The sequence below is a fragment of the Nyctibius grandis genome, chromosome 11, assembly GCF_013368605.1.
Source record: "Nyctibius grandis isolate bNycGra1 chromosome 11, bNycGra1.pri, whole genome shotgun sequence".
NCBI lineage: Eukaryota > Metazoa > Chordata > Aves > Nyctibiiformes > Nyctibiidae > Nyctibius > Nyctibius grandis.
This window is the reverse complement of record NC_090668.1, coordinates 3509896-3529978: the sequence shown is the minus strand read 5'-3', so window position 1 is coordinate 3529978 and position 20083 is coordinate 3509896. Positions and strand designations below refer to the sequence as shown.

Genomic DNA, 20083 nt, shown 5'->3' with positions numbered 1-20083 from the left:
AAATGCAGCGAGGGGAAGAATGCTGACTTTTGGAACTGGTGAATGACACAGTGTACTTGCAATTCAAATTCTAACATTTACCAGCATTCCTTACAATGGGATATCGCTGTTGCATGCAGGACTTTTTCATAAGTTGCATCTTAAAAAGTTTAAAATTTATTTCTTCAAACCCTTAAACGTTTTCAAAAATGGATATGAACATTCAGTTTTCTCCATAAACATCTAAAATGTATCATTTTCTCTGCTTATTCTCAGAATGTAGGAACTTCAAATAAATGTCAAGGAATTATTGCCCCCCCTGCCTCAAAGGGAGAGAGCTGTTCCTAATACTGCCAAAAGGGAGAAAATAACACATTAAGAGAGAATTTTGTGCTATATTATGTCGTTTATTATTGAATTATAGGAGGAACTTAAATTCTTTTTTGTTTATATCTTTCTCTAACCGTTTTTGGAAGCCATTTTTTAAGAATGCCTGGCCAGAGAATTCCATTATCTAAGTAGTAAATTAATATTAAATACTATTTGCTTCCTGCATTTCATATTGTAATTATATGCATGTTTGATACTATGGGTGAGGTTTTTCATATTATTTACTTTAAAACATCTAAACTGAAACCTCTGAATTGTCAAACTGGTGTAATCCCATTATAGTATGTTCAGTCAGGGGGCCTTTACACCAGTCTTGAAGAGGAGTCATAAGCGACATAAGGAATGAACCAAGGTTTTGAAACGGCAACTAAATACTAGCTTAGTCAAACCACTTTGAAGCACTAAAATGGTGTCTGTTAAGTTTTCTCTCTAAACAGCTATACCTTAGAGGGGAAGACTCACAGGTAGCTAATAAGAGTTTAGATGGTACAAATACTACTGAAATACAAATCGGTACGTGCACATAAAATGCCCATAGTAATATTTGGAGGTTCTGCTGTCAGGATTTTCAGTAAGCACAGATTGACGTTACACAGATGGACACATGACACCAATCAGAGGAAACTGGCAAGGGGGGAACGACTTATAAAAAGCTGTACCTTTTTATAAAATAAAATCTATAGCTATGTATTTCAGGATTTTGCTTTAAGAATGCCCATTTAACAATTTTATATTCTTCCTGATCTGTATTCTGGTTGTTTTGTACTTAATGTGCCTTTTTGGTTGCTGCTACAAGGACTACAGGACTATTTTTGAGAAACATCCTTGTTTAAATATAAAGTTAATAATATTTTTTATTCCGATTTTTACTTATCATATAATTGGATTTTGTAGCATGATCAACCATATTTTGTTGAATATTCTGCATCAGACGAGCATAGTCTTCAACTCAGAAGACACGTGCAGTTGTCCGTGCTTCTTTGCCTGCTGTACCTGTTTTTCTACAACACAGAGCAAGAATTTGTCCTGTGGTTTCTTCACCGTAGTGCCTTCACCTCGGTCCTGCCAAGTGATTCTCCCTGCAAATGTGAAAGATGAAATAGCAGGGGAAACTGCTTATGTTCTGAACGCGAAATGACTAGACCAAGGTAGCTATTGAGAATTTAAGTCTCCCTCATAGCCACAAAGGATTTTGTCACTTAGCACAAAACCTGCCAAGTCAGAAAAATAATTCACAACTGAAGTTTCTGTCAAGTGTAAAGAATATTTGGATCCATACCCGAGTTGTTTTGTGAGACTTTTTGAGAGCACCAGAGAAAAAAAGTGCCGCAGCTCCAGGGTCCGTCCGTGCCCTGTCCGCCCCTCCGCGCCTCTCCCCTCCCTCCCTGCCCCGTGTCGGATGTGCCCCGGGTGACTGGGGGATGCTGGGGAAGGCGGAGGGGGAGGAGGAGGGGAAAGGAGCGCGGCTTCCTCCGCCCCCAGCCCGGGCCAGCCCGTCAGCGGGGGCGCAGTCCCGGAGCGGCGGTGCCGAGGAGGAGCTGGCGGCAGCGGCAGCCGCTCCGGCCGCAGGCGCTGCTGGCCCGGGGCTCCGAGCCGCGGCGGCCGGGCGGGCAGCACGGTCCCCGGGGCGGCGGGGGGCGGCGGGCCGCCTCGTGGCCCTGCTGGCGGCCGCCCGGCCCCTCCGCCTCGGCGCGGCAGGTAAGGAGCGGGACCCTGGCCGGAGGGGCGGCGGTGCGGGCAGGGCTGTGCGGGGAGAGGGGAGGCGGGGGAAGCTGCGCCGGTTTGTGGGAGAGCTGCGTGGGTCCGTTTGGGACCGGCGGAGCCGCCGGCATCCCCCGTCGGTGGTTGATGTTGGTTACTTTTCCTTCCTTTCCTCCCCCTCTCCTTTCTTTCGTTTTTTTTTTTTTTTTTTTGGTTCTTCTCGGCAAAATGCAAACGTGCTGTTGCGGTGTTTCACGAGGGGCGGGGGCTGGCAGCAGGCGGGGGCAGCGGGGGCTGCGCCGAGGAGGGCTCGCTGAAAGCTTTCCCCCGGGCTCATCTCGGCGCCCCTGCCCCGCTCGGGCGGCGGGCGCTCCGTGCCTGTCCTCGGCCGGTTCAGCGCCCCGAGCGTGGGTGGTGGCGGCTGGGGGGAGGAGGAAAGAAGGAGAAAACAGAGGAAAAGTTGGGGGTTTCGTTGTTGCCGAGGGTGGATGGCATGAGCGGAGCCTCCTCCTTCACTCCGCCCGCCCTCCAGCCCTCCCGTCGGAGCGGTTATAATAATGTGTTATTACTTGGGCGGTTGCGTGTTGCCAGAATCCCAGCGGGAACCAGACGGAAGGGTGGGGGGTTAAAGGCGAGGGGGCAGCCGCCGCCCTTGCCGCTGATGGAGGCTCGGCGGGGTCTCTCTGCCTGTGTTCTTGAGCTTTAGAGGGTCCCCTTTCCTCTGTGGACCTGGCCGAGCCTCGGGGACTGAGGAGGTCAGCCTTTGGGCTCGGGAAACACTAGGACTCGGTTCAGCGAGCTCCGCGCTTGTTTTTCGGGCTCAATCAACTGCCCTTCTTAACACTTGCCCTTGCGCCGTGGCAGCGGCAGGGCGGCTGCCGACCAGTTGCCAGTTTGTGCGGCATCTGCGAGGCGAGCGCCGCGATTTCTGGGGCCCTTGGGGAGCGTGTGGGGTGGGAGAGCCGCGATGGTGTAAGAGTTACAGTTCCTGGAGAAGAAGCCGCAGAAACTTTTTTTTTTCTTTTTTCGCCCCTCCGCGCATGCCTAAGATGTGTGGTGCTTTCATAGCTGAAAAGGGAGGTTGAAGGTTTTCGTTTTCCCTGGGATGTGAAATGCACCGGGAAGGGAGGAGCTGCTGGCTTCTGCTCGTTGATGAAACCATTCTCTGGAAAATTGCCCTCTCCCCCTCTGCAGCAGATGAACCTCGCTCGCAAGCTCCTTCCCGGGGGGCTTTGCCCAGGGCCTGAGGGGGGAGCTGACAGGCGGCACCACTTCCATGCCAGGGCTGTAACCCTTCCCGTGCCGTCCTCGCCGGGCAGTGCGGGAGCTCGGCGGGCAAGCAGCGCCTTCCTCCGCCGCCTTTCCTGGCTTCAGCCTCATCGCACCGCAGTGCAGGAGGAGACCGATGGTGTCTTTAAGGGCAAACAGCGATGCTGCAGATTAGAGGGGACTTGTCAATCAATTGCACGTTTGAAAGAGCTTATCTTGCCTTGTTGCTTTCGCTAATCCGTTTCCCTGTCCCCAAGAGGTGACACGTGCCTGTATTTGCTGTTCTTCAGCTCCGGGGTCCTGGGTCTTGCCCTTTGTTGCGTTACCACGAAGGGTGAGGGCCCGCAGCAAGTTGGAGGTGTGGGGGCTTTCTAGGGGCAGAGCGGGAGGCAGGCGTGTTCCAGCTCGCGGGTTTGGGGTCAGTTCCCGTCGCGTTTCTTTTTCCTAGTGCCTTTATTGCTCCCTTGGGAGGGGGGTCCCGCTCCCAAACTGTGCGGCCTGCCCCGCCGCCCTGCCCCTCCTGCGGGGTCCCGGGCTCCGGGGATCTCCCGACCGGCCGGGCGGGGGGAGGACGGCGGGGGGGCTGTGGTCGAAGGCGGCGCCTCCTGCCGGGGTCGGGGGAGGACGACGGTGGTCCTCCGAGGGCTGAAACGGGAGATTCCGAGCTTTCTGTCTCTGTCCCCACTTTCTCCCCCGAGCAGCCGAATCTGTTTATTTGGAGGTAGCGGGAGGGAGGCGTGCAGGGTCCGGGGAGCTTCCTTCCTTCTTTCCTTCCTTCCTTCCTTCCCTTGCAGCCCTTCCCCAGGCCCCCCTGCAGCCCCTGAACACCGGCGCTTGTGCATCTCCCACTGCCGGCCTCTTTCCGCCCCCCAGAGCCTCCCCCGCGGCTTCCCGGGGGGATGCGGGTTCCCGGGCACCGCCGGGCCGAGCGCGGAGCTCCCCCTGGGGGGGCGCGCCGGGAGCGGGGCAGCCCTGGCCGGAGCCGCGCTGGGGCGGCTCGGGCTGCCAGCGGGGCCGCGCATCTCCGCCGGCTCTTGTGGGCAGCGGTGCTGCTCTCTCTGCCTGATCACCAAAGGCGTAACATCAGCGCTTCACGATAACTGAAGAGGTGGGTTTGATTTCCTATCGTCATTTTTCAGTGCTTTGGACATTTTCTGTTCTTTCGCATAACAAGATAATGAAATGGCTGTTCTGTACAATTAATGGCCGAAAGATCAAATGTTAACTTTTTTGTTTCAGCTTTGTCCAGGATAATGGTTTTTTTTTATAAGCCAGTTTCATTTGTGTTTATCGTGTTTGTACTGAGTGAAGTTTTGCCTTGGTGTGGTGACTGTGAACTTTAGCTGCAGAATCTAAACAGCCTGTGATACCCCGTACCTTTGTATGCAGCCTTTAGGCTTAAAATGTGGGAGTATTTAAGTGGCCTTTAAAGCACCTGTACTTAACCCGGAATAGGTGCACGCACCCTGTACATGTTCGAGAAATAGCTGATATTACGGACTACTCGATGGTAACAAAATTCCCATTTATGGCTGTTCAGACAGAATATTTTATTGGTGAAAGACTATAGATCTAAGTTCGATCCATCCTTAGATTTCCGTGGTCAAGCTACACAAAGAATTGCTAGCAAACAGTAATCAGCATCTGCAATAATGAATTTCCTGACTTTTTCATGGATAAAAGAACTACATGGAAGAAGCTGAGCCATAGGCATGATCATGTGCAGATTGTTTTACTGAAATGTGCTGGTTTTCAAACTTTGTTTATAAGCAAGTTTTAAATACTTTATTTTTTTATATCTAAATTTCTATCTTGAGAAAAGACTTTGAAAATGTTTAAGGATTTTAAAAGGTCAGAACTTCTAAAGAAGTTGCTCTCTTGTTTCTTGAAGCTTTTGCTCTTTCCTACACTTTTCTTTTCCAGTCATCTTCCTGCTTTTTTCCCTTCATTTTCCAGGATAGCCACCAAAAAGAAATGCATTGTTAGTTGCTTAAAAATGACGTAAGCAGTGAAAGTGTTTGGTATCCTGTAGACCTTGTTTGAGTGCTTATGTCCTCATTTCCTAAATGCAGAGGCATGTTGCTGTTGTCTGACTGGTGGGAGGCAAGGGGTGTGCAGAAAGTTGCATTCAGCTGAGGGTTTATTATGGTGGTACAAGTTAATTGGATTTGTTAGGTGATGATTCCAGTGAAAATGTCATGACTCGGTTTCAGTCTAGTTCCAGTGCGCATCTGTTCCGTGGTGCACAGTGCTGGTGAATGCTGTGCAATTTACAGTACCCACATACTTGAGGTTTGAAGCATAAGTTGAAATCTGTAGCAATGCAGAATGACTCAAGTGTCACTGATCACCTCGAAGTGCAGAAGGCCAGTTTTGCCATTTTAGTAACTTTCTACTATTTGAAACATAGAATTAAGTGTGGATAAGATATCACAGCTGCAGTATCAGACATGCTGGAGTTACAGGTCAAAAATGGAGATGTTTTTTGCATGCTGTGAGGTGAAGACAGCAAGATAGTAATGTTTTTTACAAAGGTGAAATTTGGTGGTATTTGAGAGGCCCTCAGTTTGAACGTGAAACATAAAGTGCTAATGAAGTGCTGGTTAGGAGTAATAAGATATAAAAATGCAAAGTGCTGCCGCGGAGCTGCAATGGAGAAAATGGACAGCAGGATCCCGGCTGTCATTAGTAATGAGACCAGGTTAGAGAAGTTAATTGTCACGAGAAGTGTTGCTCACCCATTGTTGGTCCCCCCAAGTCTAGGGGGTAACAACGCACAGTGGCGAATGGTGAGCTTGGCTCTGAGTACTGGCAATTGTTGCATATCAGAAACTGTTTGTGTTTGCAAGAAAAAAAAGTGCTAGTTACTGACCTCACAGCAAAATGAGATGCAACTGCGAAATCCTCTAGAAACTAGCAAATGAATGAAGCTCTATCTACCCTTTGCAAGCTGGGGGAAGAGTTTGATGTGTGATAACAAAGGGAATTTATTATGTATCCACACATCTTTCTATAAATACATTTGTTATGCTGGGCTGAGGAAGGAGTTGAAAACAGGAAGGTGAAAAAAAATAACCTCTTAACAGTTTTGAGCAGAGCTAAGAGATGGTGTCACATGGCAAGGTTTGAACAAGTTTTGGCTACTTCAACCCTTTAAATTTAAAAAAAAAAAAAAGAGTTCAGCATACGTGTACTGCTTTGGCCACAGACATTGTTTGTGCAGCCAGCAAGGCAGAAGAAAGGTATCGTAAGGTAACTCATGGGTGAAGGAGTTCTTGTCGTCACAGATGGAAAAATGGCAGCAACATTGGCCTTTGGGGTAGTCTGCTGTGGAACAGTTGATGGGCAGCATGAAACTTGCACAGTGCCCAATCTGTTTAGCGTTTGAGTATCTTGTTTGGTGACTGATGGGAGTGACACAGGCCTTTACTTCCAGAAAAGAGGAGTAGCCTGGGAAGAGTCTTAGGCTGCTAGCACACACCTTTGTGTGTTTGTTTATTGTCCCTTAAGGTAGTATTGATGGATTTGAGAAAGCAATTGGAGGAAAGAGCATCTTGCTGTGGAAGCAGCCTCTGTTCTAGCTGCTGTGTCTGTAGTCAATAGAATATAGCCCAAAAGGGCACTGGTTATTCCTGCTCTTTGACTCTTCGCAGACATCACAGTATTGCTTTTGCCAGGCTGTTAAAGAAAATTGGCAGAGTCCGGGTCTGTAGGTTTGCTGGTTTTATTAAACAACTCAGAGTTGGACCACCACCGCAGTGAATGGTACCTGACTCAAATTCACTATCGGTTTATATAGAAACTAATAATCACTTACATCATAAACTTTTCATAAGCTTCTGTTAAAATTCTACTAGCTATTTCAATTCTTCTTTTCTTCAATTGTTAGATGTCCACAAAAGTCCATTGTCAGGAGTCCACAAAAGTCCGTTCTTTTCCATTGCTTAGCTGATCTTTATGTTCTGGTTCCGCTCCGACTCCAGTCGACACCCCGTCCTTAATGTTCTTGCTGTGATCAGCATCCCGTCTTGATGCGGGTTGACCAGAGTCTGGTTTCCACTGCCACCGTCTCCCAAGTATTAACCTAAAATACCTAAAGTCTATTTAGAACTTTATTTCTATTAATGTTTATTTCTAAGTACCCTGTATTTCTTTTAAGGTAAAGAAAAGTTTAACCATACATCCCCTTTACTAAAATCATCAGAAGGTAATACTTCTAGGCCTACTCCTGCTTAGCTACTCTTTAAGCTTTGATTGATGATTTGTTCAGTCATAGGTCAGGATTCCACAAGGAGCTTTGAGAACAATATTCATGGATTGTGAAAGCCCACCTGTGTTTATTCAGATAGAAAAGAATAGAATAATTAATATAAGTATTTCATTTATTTATTTATTTATTTTCTATTTCAATTATTCTATTCTATTTCACCCCTGTTGATCCTTGTCTCCCTAACTCATAATAACTTTTACATTAATTATGTGAAAATTTCTATAACACTGGAGAGCCCTTTGTCTTCTCCTAATGGCTCAAAACCTCTCTGAGCAACTCGGGACTCCTGGAAGCGGCTCTGCATAACTCGGAGCAGCTCCCAAGCTCTCCTCCATGCCACCCAGGCCTCAGCGGGACAGGGTAGGGGGTCTGTGCAGTGCTGGGATGACAGGGGTGCCCGGTGCCAGCCCCAGCAGAGGCTGGGCAACACCCTGCCTCCCTGTTGGCCACTCAGGGGGTCGCCATGCAGGCCAAGGCCTCTTCTTACAGCCCACAACCCCACACGTCCATAGCAGGGGGAAGATGGCGCAGGCAGACGAGACGGGCGTGTCGCTGCTGCATGAGATGGTGGCTGTGCGGCTGGTAGGACAGACAACCCCGCTGTGGGCCTTGGGGAGGGAAGGATCTGCACTGTGCCTGGGGGACATGGGGGCACGGATCTCAGCGGGGACGAGGGAGGGGGTCTGAGCCGCCAACCCTCAGCCGCCTCACACACCCCAACACATGTCCCTGTGTGCCTTGGCTGTAGGAGGAGCAGCTGGCGTCAAGGAGGCATCAGATCACTTCGTCTCCCCTGCCTGTCCTTCCTAAAGAGCCTGTATCCATCCCTTCCAGCACTCCAGCCATAGGAGCTGTCCTACCACGTCTCCATGATGCCAACAAGATCACAGCCTTGCAGGCACGCGCACGTCTCTAACTCCTCTTGTTTATTCCCCATGCTACGTGCGTTTGCATAGAGGCATTTCAGTTGGGCCCCCATGAAGCTGACTCACAGGCTGAAATTCCTTTCCGCTGCTCTTCTGGCTCCTCCTCACTTTGTCAGTAATTACACTTTCGGTTTTACTTTGGGAAATTGCACTTTGCCCTTTTCTGCCAAGCTGATTCCGCTGGATTTTGAGAAGTTTGGATATTGTTGGGGGTATCTAAGGGGCATGTTGCTATTATCGATATTCCTGAATGTGTTTCAGGTGTGGTATAAAATGAACTATCAGTGCAGGTGTAGGTGTCACGAAGCCATCTCAACTCACAGAATCACAGAATGTTAGGGATTGGAAGGGACCTCGAAAGATCATCCAGTCCAATCCCCCTGCCGGAGCAGGATTGCCTAGACCATATCACACAGGAACGCATCCAGGCGGGTTTTGAATGTCTCCAGAGAAGGAGACTCCACAACCTCTCTGGGCAGCCTGTTCCAGTGTTCGGTCACCCTCACCGTAAAGAAGTTTTTCCTCATATTTAAGTGGAACCTCCTGTGTTCCAGCTTGCACCCATTGCCCCTTGTCCTGTCAAGGGATGTCACTGAGAAGAGCCTGGCTCCATCCTCTTGACACTTGCCCTTTACATATTTATAAACATTAATGAGGTCACCCCTCAGTCTCCTCTTCTCTAAGCTAAAGAGACCCAGCTCCCTCAGCCTCTCCTCATAAGGGAGATGTTCCACTCCCTTAATCATCTTCGTGGCTCTGCGCTGGACTCTCTCTAGCAGTTCCCTGCCCTTCTTGAACTGAGGGGCCCAGAACTGGACACAATATTGCAGATGCGGCCTCACCAGGGCAGAGTAGAGGGGGAGGAGAACCTCTCTCGACCTGCTAACCACACCCCTTCTAATACACCCCAGGATGCCATTGGCCTTCTTGGCCACAAGGGCACACTGCTGGCTCATGGTCATCCTGTTGTCCACTAGGACCCCCAGGTCCTTTTCCCCTACGCTGCTCTCCAACAGGTCTGCCCCCAACTTATACTGGTACCTGGGGTTGTTCTTGCCCAGATGCAGGACTCTACACTTGCCCTTGTTATATTTCATTAAATTTCTCCCCGCCCAACTCTCCAGCCTGTCCAGGTCCCTCTGAATGGCTGCGCAGCCTTCCGTTGTGTCAGCCACTCCTCCCAGTTTTGTGTCATCAACGAACTTGCTGACAGTGCACTCTATTCCCTCATCCAAGTCATTAATGAATATATTGAATAGTACCGACCCTTGCGGGACTCCGCTAGACACAGCCCTCCAACTCGACTCTGTCCCATTGACCACCACTCTCTGGCTTCTTTCCTTCAACCAGTTCACAATCCACCTCACTACCCGATCATCCAGACCACACTTCCTCAGATTAGCTGCGAGGATTCTGTGGGAATACTCCTACGATGCTTTTCAGTTTGCCTTCCCAGAACAAGCTGTGCTGTGATACAAGAGCTTTAGTCCTCCCTGTCTCCCACGGAAAGCTAGAAATGGCGTTATCACCATTGAGCTCCTGTGGGATATAAAGAAAACTTGTCAGCAGCAGCTGCGTCCTGCTGCGCAGGCTTTGAACCAGCCCTGGGGCAAAAGCTGACCAGCAGATTGTGGTACGTAAGCAAAAGCTCCTATGTAAAGGTGGCTTCAGAGACATGCGCAGGAGAACTTGACTGCCAGCAACCTGCCTTTACAAGGGGGTCTGTTGTTAGAAGAGACCAGAGAGAAACCAGTTGAAAGCTGCAAAGTTGCAACAAAATTATGTAAATTATGCGTTGTGTTTGCATGGGGGCTTTGTGTGTACAAGTACTCAAAAGCAAATGGTAATGGGCGACCTCATGGCTAAAGCCAATAGGTTTTACATTTAGGCAATGTAAAAATTAATATGTGAGTAGCCTTAAGATTGTGTATAAGGAATCAGGAATTCTAACATGGGCTCCTCCTTGGGCTCCCAGGCGAGTAGCACCTTTATGGCCAGCGATAAAGAGGGGTTTTAGCTAGTGTGTATTTCTGCTGCCTTCTTTCCTGTACCTGCGCATGAAGAGAAGAAAAGTGCAAGCAAACCCATTTCGGTAAAAGTTCGGGTCAACATTTAAGCAGACAAAACTCTGAATAGTTATGCTGACCCTTACTCCATTGTCATGATACCCCCCTGCAGTGCTGCGTCCAGCTCTGGGGCCCCCGACATCAGGACACGGAGCTGTTGGGGCGAGTCCAGAGGAGGCCACGGAGATGCTCAGAGGGCTGGAGCCCCTCTGCTCTGGAGACAGGCTGAGAGAGTTGGGGCTGTTCAGCCTGGAAAAGGCGCCGGGGAGACCTTCTAGCACCTTCCAGCACCTGAAGGGGCTACAGGAAAGCTGCAGAGGGACTTTTGACAAGGGCATGTGTCACCCTTTAAGGCTGGGCGGGCGGTCAAGCAGACGACAGACGCTCTCTATTAACCTCCTCCTTCCCCAGAGGAGAAAAGGAAAGGAGAGAAGGAAGCGAGAGTTACGGGTTGGAAAGTTAAAACAGTTTTGATAAACAGTAACAAGGAAAAAGAGTGTAATAAACTATATAGAAAACTGGTCCTGAGCTCCCCTGCTGATGCCCACGTCCCCGCTGACGCTGCAGGGCAGGCGCTGGGCAGCCCCGAACCAGACGCGGCAGCAGCAGGAACCGGGTGCAGGAGCGAAGGCAGGAGCCGGGCAGGGTCCTCGCTGGACGCCGGCCACGGGGGGAAGGGAGCGTGACCCTCCCAGTCCCTCAGCTTTAAACTGAGGATGACGTGGGGGGGATCGTTGTCCGAAAAGCGGATTCGCGCCCGGCACGCAATAAACCAATCTCACACGCTCGGGAGGGACATGGTATTTATTCTGCGCAGGGTGCTCGGTGGAATCCTCCACAAATCAAGCACATCTACTGCGAATACCTTTTTTATACATAAAAATTACATGAAATCATCCCTCTATTTGCATATCATACTTTTCATTGGTTACTCTAGCTGATTACAATTAACATAAATGCTCAGTCATTCTTATACGACTGGGATGTAGGTAGGGCCACCGCCGCCGCCACCGTCCTCTGCCAGAAAGTCCGTCCGAGCGAGGGTCTTGCCCATCTTCTTCTTCTTCTTCTTCACTGTCAGAGAGAGGAAGAGAGAAGGACGGGAGTGAGCGAGGGCCGGGAACGGCCTGGGGTGGGCGGGGGGGAAGGAGACGCGACACGGGCCACCCCATCCCCGTTTATTTGCTGTTCCCAAAGGCCCAACGGCCTCGAATTCAGCACGGCCGAGAATCAAGGCTCCTGTCGCTCAGAGCACGCTCACGCTCTGGGGCTCGGCCGGACCCCCCAAACTCCCCGGGGGCTGTTTGTTGGGGGCAGGAGGCGGCAGAGGGAGAAGCCACTCCGCTGCCACCCAGCCGCCACCTTTACCTCCAAAAGTGGCACCTTTACCTCCAAAACCAGCACCTTTACCTCCAAAAATGGCACCTTCACCTCAGAAAAACGCCGCTATCACCAGGAAAAGTTTCGCAAGCGCCCGGAAAAACGCCACCACCTTCTTCAAAATTGCCTTCTGAGCCCTCCCCCCCCACACCCCACCCTCCGCCGTGTTGCTTTTGGCCAGGACAGAGGCTCCGGTGTGAGCGTGGGGAGGGGACGGGGCGCGGGTGGGACAGGGGCCCTGTCTTGGGCTCCTGCCTCAGTTTCCCCCGAACACGGAACACCACCCCCCGCTCAAATATGCCTTGCCCCTCCATCCGGGGGGGAAACTGAGGCATGGCGGGGGGTTAAATGTGGGGGAACCCATCCGGGACTCCCTCCCCAGTCTGCATGGGAGGGGGGATGGGCATGGGGATGGAGGGACCCGTGCCCCCCTCCCCCACGTGTGGGACTCTGATGGGTGCAGGGACACAAGGACACGCCCGCCCCCCCCCAACACCCCATGGAGGGAACTGAGGCATGGACCCCCCCTGCCACGGGACAGGGCTGAGCCGGAGGAGGGGCCGCGGGTACCAACAGCATGGGCTTCTCCATGCCCGGCTGTCCCCATGGCCCCCCCGTGTCCCTTCCGCGCTCCCCCTCGTGTCCCCCCCACCGTGTCGCGGCTCCCGGGGCGGGGAGCAGCCCAGGAAACGTGGCCTTGGGTGGGGTGGGGGAACGGAGCAGCCCGATCCCCCCCCCTGGTTCCCACGGGCAGGGGGAGAGAGCGTGGAAGAGGGGGAGCAGCGTGGGAAAAGGGGGAGAGTGGGAAAAGGGGGAGAGTGGGAAAAGGGGAGAGTGGGGGTGGCAGCGGGGGGGACATGGGAAAAGAGGGGAGGGGGAAAAAGAGGGAGAGTGAGGGGGCGTGTGCGGGCGGGGGGACAGCGGGGGGGGGGAGAGTGACACGGGGGAGGGGGGGGGGAGGGAGCAGCGCCACAGCAGGGGGAGCCGCCCGAGACCGGGCCGCGTCGTGACACGGGTGGCGCCGCTGCCTCAGTTTCCCTTTCCCCCGGTTGGGAAAAACACAGGGAAACACCCCAAAAAATAACGACCGTCCCCCCCAGTCCCCCCTCCGTACCTCCACGGTGCTGGGACCCTCCGGTGCTCCCGGTCCCGCTGCTGCCGGCTCTGGAACGGTGGAGCGCTGCCCCCCGCCGCGTCCTCCCCCTCTGCTCCTCCTCCTCTTCCTCCCACGGGGCGGAGGCGGGGGGGCAGCACCGAGGCCATCCCTGTGGCGTCCCGGCTCGGGGCAGGGGGGGCGCCGGGGCCGCAGGGTGCCCCTGGGTGCTGGGTGCTCCGGGGGTCTCGGATCGGGAGGGGTGCGGGGAGGGGGTTTGGGGTTCTGGGCGAGTGTTGGGGGCCAGGACCCAGCCCCGCAGCCCCTCTCGGGGTCCCTGGGACCGTTGAAACGGTTGGGGGGCCCCAAGAACAAGGGATGTTGTAAATACCTTAGACACTCGACTAACCGAGTTATATAAATAAACAAAGGGAAGCCTTTTAATGAGGATGGCCATATCTCACTTCAGATATCTTGGCCTTGGGAAAACAGAGGCACGGAAACATAAAGATAAGGGAGTTACAACAGCTGCATCGAAGGACGTGGCCAACATGGTCTACGTGATCTCCGGACTGAGTGTGCACAAAAACAGAGGTCAGTCAGCGAACACATTGAGGAAGACTACCAGCCTTCATCTGGAGACCCCTGACGACCACCAGAGAAAACAACTGCTCATGTGGAGCGGACATTTGCATATCTCATGGTTATGCAAATGAGTTATCGGAAATCTTATGACTATGTATAGACTATATACAGCCGGAGAAGGACAAAGTGATTGATAAATGTGGGAACCTGAAATCCTGTCTATAGTAATTGTTAATTGTTGTCTGTGTGTGTGTGTAAGTGTTCGGGCCCCAGTCCCTGTCTTTGTGTGTTATAAATTTTTGAACGGGAAACCAACAGGGTAGAGTTTTGAAAAAGAGCCCTTTGGGCTGCATTCTGACTCACTGGAAAGATATTGGGGAACCACCTGGAGGAAATGTGAGCCATAAGACTTTGATAAAATATTGCAATCAGTGGTGGCCTTTATACAAGTTATATGACAGAGAAAAATGGCCTGTTAATGGAACTTTAGATTACAATACTTTGTTAAGGGAAAGAAAATGGGATGAAGTGGGTTATGCAGATATGTTCTTTACTCTGTGGAATCACCCAGAGTGGCAAAAGGAAAGTGGAATTAATTTAGCACCACAGGACCCTATGGTCCTGGCGACAGGAAGAAGAAGAAAAAAAAAAAAGGCAAAATTGGAGGTTAAAAGGATGCTGCTTGGCTTGTAGCATTGTACAAAAGTGTTTAAAGGTTGGTGCACAGAATGAAAGATTAGAGGAGGGGATAGAGAAGGAGATGCTGCGGGGAATTGTTGGGATGATCCTGAAAAGGCTGTGAAAGGATCTGAACTAATTGTGAAAACCCAGGAGCCTGACTGGGAGGATGTGGATGCAATGTTGGATGCGGTGTTCAGCGAATCTGAAAAGCAGATGGTTGTGAAAGTGGCTAGAGCCCAGGTGCAGGCTCTGATTCTGGCTGGAATTCTGCCGGGAACAGTGGATCCCTGTTTTTTGGGACAATCGGCAGATGATATTAGGAGAAAGCTACAGAAAGTGCAAGGAATGGCTGCGAGAGATTTAGAGAGGTTGCTGGAGAATGCATGGCAGGCGTATGGGAACGGGGAGACTCGGAGGGGGAGAGTGAGGGCGGAGCGGCTGCCGGTGCTGCAGCGGCTGCTCTGCGCACCGCAGGGGGCCAGAGACTCTCTGGAACTTACCGGGAAATAACACTAACGCTGTGAGAGGAAGTGCAAGTGCCCCACCGAGGGGAAACCAACCCCTCCTGAAAGATCAGTGTGTGTATTGTAAGCAGATGGGGCATTGGAAAAAGGATTGTCTCAAACTGAAATTGGTAATGGTTTCTGGTATAGGAGCTGACTGACTGGAACCAGGGGAATCTTCCCTAGCAGAACCTTGGGTAAAAATGCAGCTAGGGAAAGGAGAGAAAACTGTAGAATTTCTAGTAGATACAGGTGCCACATTTTCAGTATTGAATCAGACCTTATTGTCAATAAGCAAACAAAATGTTAACGTTGTGGGAGCAACTGGGCAGGTTGAGAAAGCTTTCTTTTTGAAACCATTAGAATTCAAAATTGGAAAAAGTGTAGGAATTCATCAATTTCTCTGCCTGCCTGATGCTCCTAGACCACTTTTGGGAAGAGACTTGTTAGAACAATTGAATGCTGAAATAAAATTTTAAAATGGAGAAATTGAGTTTAAAATACCAGAAAAGAATCACATTGAAACTTTAAGTTTGGCTCTCACTGACCCCAAATTAGGGAAGAAATTATACATGAAATAAAGGACCAGGTATATCCAGGAGTGTGGGCCTCAGGAATGCCTGGAAAAGCTAAAAATGCAGAATGGATTGTTGGTAAACTAAGACAGAACACGACCTGTTAGGATAAAACAATATCCCCTGAAACTGGAAGATAGGCAAGGAGTGAAAAGTATTATAGAGGACTTGCATACTCGGCAGGATCCCTTAAAGCGACAGCGTCGCCCGCCGCCCCAACCCGCTTTAAACTTCAGCTTGCGCCCTTCTCCTGCTTTAACTTTGGCTTGCGCTTCTAATCTGCTTTAACTTTGCCTTGTTTCTCCTGTGTACCCCGGACAGGTCTGATCTGTATCACGTGTCTGTATTACGTGTTCACTTCTCAGGGATGTACGGGGTGGGAGTTCTTGTGTGTGGAGTTCTGGTTTTCTGTGTGTGCCTCTCAGGGACGATTGGGGTGGGGGTTGTGTGATGAAAATCCCTGTTTAGCCAGAGCCTTGTGAAGATTTATGTGCCGCCTCCCTGAGGCGATTACCCCCGCACTTGTTGTGTTTGTAGACCAGAACTTCAGTCAGAACTTTGTGGCTTGTGTGCCTGGATTGTGTAACTGGTGCATCCGAATCCTGTGTGGAAAATTGTTTGGTAACTAGGATCTTGTGTGAAACCTGTTTGTGCATCCTGATTGTCAGGGTCCTATACTTACTTGCAAGTATCCTTGGTGATCAAAATAACATTGCTAGACATAAAATCTCTTAGATCTCATTGCACACATTTTTCCCCAAACCACGCATGCGCCTTCCAGCCCTTCCGGGAGAAGGTGCTGGAGCATTCCTTATTGGGTTGGGGGTGTGGAAATCCATTTTCCTACTGCGTATGCAGACCCCAACTCCATCAGACCAGGGCAGCGTGGCCACCAGTCTCTCGGTCGCAACGCAGGCAGCAAACTCATCTGTGAATAGCCAAATGAATTGTAAGAATTAAAAAGGACAGAATGTGGCTGTCACCAGGAGCTGCAATTACGCTTCTGGTTGCACTCTTCCTTTCAACTTTTATTTTAATCATTATTGGAATACTTAATCTTCTGGCTTATTATGGTTATGATTATTCCTGTAATTGTCATTGGCCTTGTGTTTGCAATTGTGGACAATCACCTCCTTCTTGTGATCCCCCAGGGCCATAAACCTCCAGCATGGCCTGAGATACTTTCTATTCTCTTTCAATTGTTGAGATATTGTTAAGTTTCTGTTCTCTTTAAACTGTTGCTCTTTAGATTGTTAAGATATTGTTAAAAATTTGCCAAGATTGTTAAGATATTGTTAAGATAATTACTATGTACATATCAAGACGGTGGACAAAGCTGTCCACCCGGTATGTAAGTGTGTCCTGTTTTATTTGTTATGTGGAACAATATTTTTAAGTTTGGTTTATTGTTAAAATACAAATTTCCCTATGAGGGCTGCCACATTTTTCAATATAACTTTCATGAGAGAGATAAATAATGTTTGCCTACAACTTTCTCTTTGAAAAAGCAATAAGCAGTATTTTAAACTAAGGTCTGAAGACTAATTTTGTTTGAATTTATTTCTGTCTGACAAATTGTCGATTGACATATTTAAGTTGTTAAACGATGAAACAAAGAGGCATTGCCTTCGTGTAGTATTCTTTTCATGACTTCCAAGTGCCCAGTGAATTAAGCACATTCTGTTTTAACATGTTACGTGGTTGTGTAATGTTGTTGTCCTTATTGTGTATTGTCACCGTTAATACTGTACAACTCGTACCTACCTCATCACCGGGTGGCATTGAATACACCAACCGAAGCCATCCGTTGTACAAATTGTTTGAATCTGTTGATTGTTTGCATTTTAGGATTATAGCCAACTGATTGTAAAAAGTTCAAATGCTCTTTTCCTACTTTACTATCCTTTTCTTCTCCCACCACCACAGGATCCCGAAGACAGCGATCTGGGCTGACATAACAAACTTTGAGCCACGGGGTGGTGTGGAGGACCATAAAATAGACTCTTTGGGGCAGACAGCAGGTGCGTTTAGTTATTTTGGGATAAGTGCGCATGTTCTATCTGCCAGCGACAAGCTCTGTTACCGAGGCCTGTGGACACGCATCCATTGGAGGAGACCTACATGGAGACACATGCCCATTGGATGACACGACTCCATGGATCAGCCACAGGTTCCTTACAGCCTCCCTGCTTTTCCCCCTGCTGCTGCTGCTCCCCCTGCCGCCGCCTGCCTTCTCCTCCAGGCGGTGCCTACTTCTGCTTCTTTGTCTGTGCACCCCCCCACCGAGGAAAGAGGACCGACGGCACACCGCTGGATCTGTGGTGGTGACTAACCTTGCTGCTCTCTCTGCTCTCCTGCTTAGTTTTCTACCTTTCCTATTGCTTTGTTTTCCCTCTGCCCTCTCGTTCAATAAAGCGGTCTGAGTGGCAGCATCTGATCTCGTTTATGCCTTAATGTTGTTCTCTCTTCAGAGTATAACACACCTATTTTACCTGTTAAAAAAACCTGATGGCAAAACTTATCGATGGGTGCAGGATTTGCGAGCGATAAATCAGATAGTTAAAGGTTTGTATCCAGTAGTGGAAAACCCATATACTTTGCTGACCAGTTTAAAGGAAACCTGTGAATGGTTTATGGTCACCAGTGCATTTGTTTAGACCTGGAAATTGTGTTTACATTAAAAATATTTCAGGTAACCCTCTCAAAGAGAAATGGAGCAGTCCTTTTCAAGTTTTGCGGTCAAGCTTGAGAAGCACACTGATTCTCAATACTCCAAGTAGGATCCACTACTCGAGAATCAAGAAGGCACCCGAAGGACCATGGAGATCCCAACTCACAGGACCCACATCCATAAAGTTGACTTGAGACTGTTAATAATTCTATTGTTTCTGTTTTTGACACCAACTCTGATATTGTTAGTGTTTGTCATTATACTAACAGCTTTAAATTGCCTTTTATGGTATAAATTGAAGAAATTAGCTCTGGAAATTTGGATCCTACCTAAGGTAATGAAATATGAAAACTTGGAACCTTTGTAAAAGAATGTACAAGTAACAAGTAAAGGGGGGAATGAAACAGTTGGGGTCCCCAGAGCAAGGGATGTTGAAAATACCTTAGACACTCGATTAACATAGATATACAAAACAAAGGGAAGCTTTTACAATTTGAAGAGTGGTAATGGCTGTAAGATAAGGAGGCTCCAGGACAGTCTCACTTAAGATGGCTGGGCCTTGGGATGAGCGGATGCATAGGAAGACAGAGATAAGGGAATCTGCAACCTAAAAGGACGTGGCCTACCTGATCCCTAGACTGAGTGCACGCAGAAGCAGGGGTCAGTCAGTGAACACAGTGAGGAAGACTACCGGCCTTCATCTGAAGACCCCCGACGACCACGAGGGAAAACGACTGCGCATGCGAATGGACATTTGCATATCTCTTGGCTATGTAAATGAGTTCTCGGAAATCCTATGACTATGTATAACTTTATGGTATATAGTCTCTGAAAATTTACCAAACCGGTGGAGCACTCATGGTGGATAATCCCCAGTGCTGCCCAGCGCTGCAATAAAGAATGCCTGCTTAATAACACACTCTGGTGTTATTGAGTTTTCTTTCGGACTCCTTACCCAGCCGCACCTAGCTTCCCACTTCGGTGAGGAAAGTTAGAAAGCAAGGGGGTTTGGAGATCTCCGATTTTTGTATCAAATGGCTCTGCCTTTGCTGTTGGTGGACCTGGGCCTCACCTCCGGCACCCCGGCAGGCAGCTTCCAGAAAGCGCTGTGTGCCTTCCCTCAGGGGAGCCTGCTCGGAGGAAAGGCAGCTCAAGGCCGACCAGCCTCTTCATGTGGGTTTTGTAAGGCTGTAGGAGAAACCAGAATGTGGGCTCACAAGCAGCGGAATCGTTATCTAAACCCCAAATAGCGTGGTTCTGACTCCTACTTCTGTCTCATGTTTAGGATTGAAGTGATGTGGAGAGCCCTGCGAGCCCCGGTGATACGGGGGATGTAGTCAGGAGACAAGGAAGAGCAAAGGAGGAGAATATCACCTCATCTTCTGCTTGCAACAAGCCCAGGCCACCTGGCATGGGAGGGGTACGGGCATAGCAGAGAGCATGTGAATCACCTGGGACGTGCAGGTAACATTCCCAGCTAAATCAGATAACGCTCTGTACGGTGCTGCAGTTCACCAATAACCCGTAATCCACAATGGTGGAGGAAAAGTCATCCTTTCACAACCAAGAACATAATAATAGAGAGCTGTTTAGGTGACAATTTGTGATTTTTTTAATGAATATGATTCCATCAAGTACAAGGGATTTTTTTCCCATTATCTTCAGTGAGAACATATTTTTTGTTATGCTATTGACCTGCCCATATCATAATTGCAGTAGTCTTTGTTATTTTGTTATGAAACTCTCCTCCATCTAATGTAAACATAATGTATGCAGTTTCAGAGGTTTCTTAAACTGCGAACTCCTACTCAGCTGTTTTTCTGACTGGCAATCATGGCTCTACTGTGTCTTTATATTTGCACCTACCTTGTTTGTTTTTTTTCTGTCATTTTTAGTGTCATTGGTTATCTTTGTCATTGTTTATGTTCTTATGTCCTTTCTTTCCTATGATGGTCTGCTGTTCAGATCACTGTAGGCCTGACTATGCAAGAGCA

At 49.4% G+C, this 20083-nt stretch overlaps 1 protein-coding gene, 1 long non-coding RNA gene and 1 pseudogene across 2 annotated transcripts in view; 1 reads left to right on the top strand and 2 right to left on the bottom strand.

Annotated features, from left to right (window-relative positions):
* LOC137668903 (protein FAM118B-like) overlaps positions 1 to 20083 on the bottom strand; it is a 398331-nt gene that overhangs the window by 9827 nt on the left and 368421 nt on the right. The window lies entirely within an intron of this gene.
* The window catches only part of LOC137668860 (serine palmitoyltransferase 1-like), a 283413-nt pseudogene that overhangs the window by 6980 nt on the left and 256350 nt on the right, over positions 1 to 20083 (top strand).
* On the bottom strand, positions 11388 to 13504 carry LOC137669004 (uncharacterized). Its single transcript, XR_011049022.1, has 2 exons — positions 13096 to 13504; positions 11388 to 11675 (listed from the first exon to the last, which is right to left on the bottom strand). It is a non-coding gene; the product is annotated as an uncharacterized lncRNA (long non-coding RNA).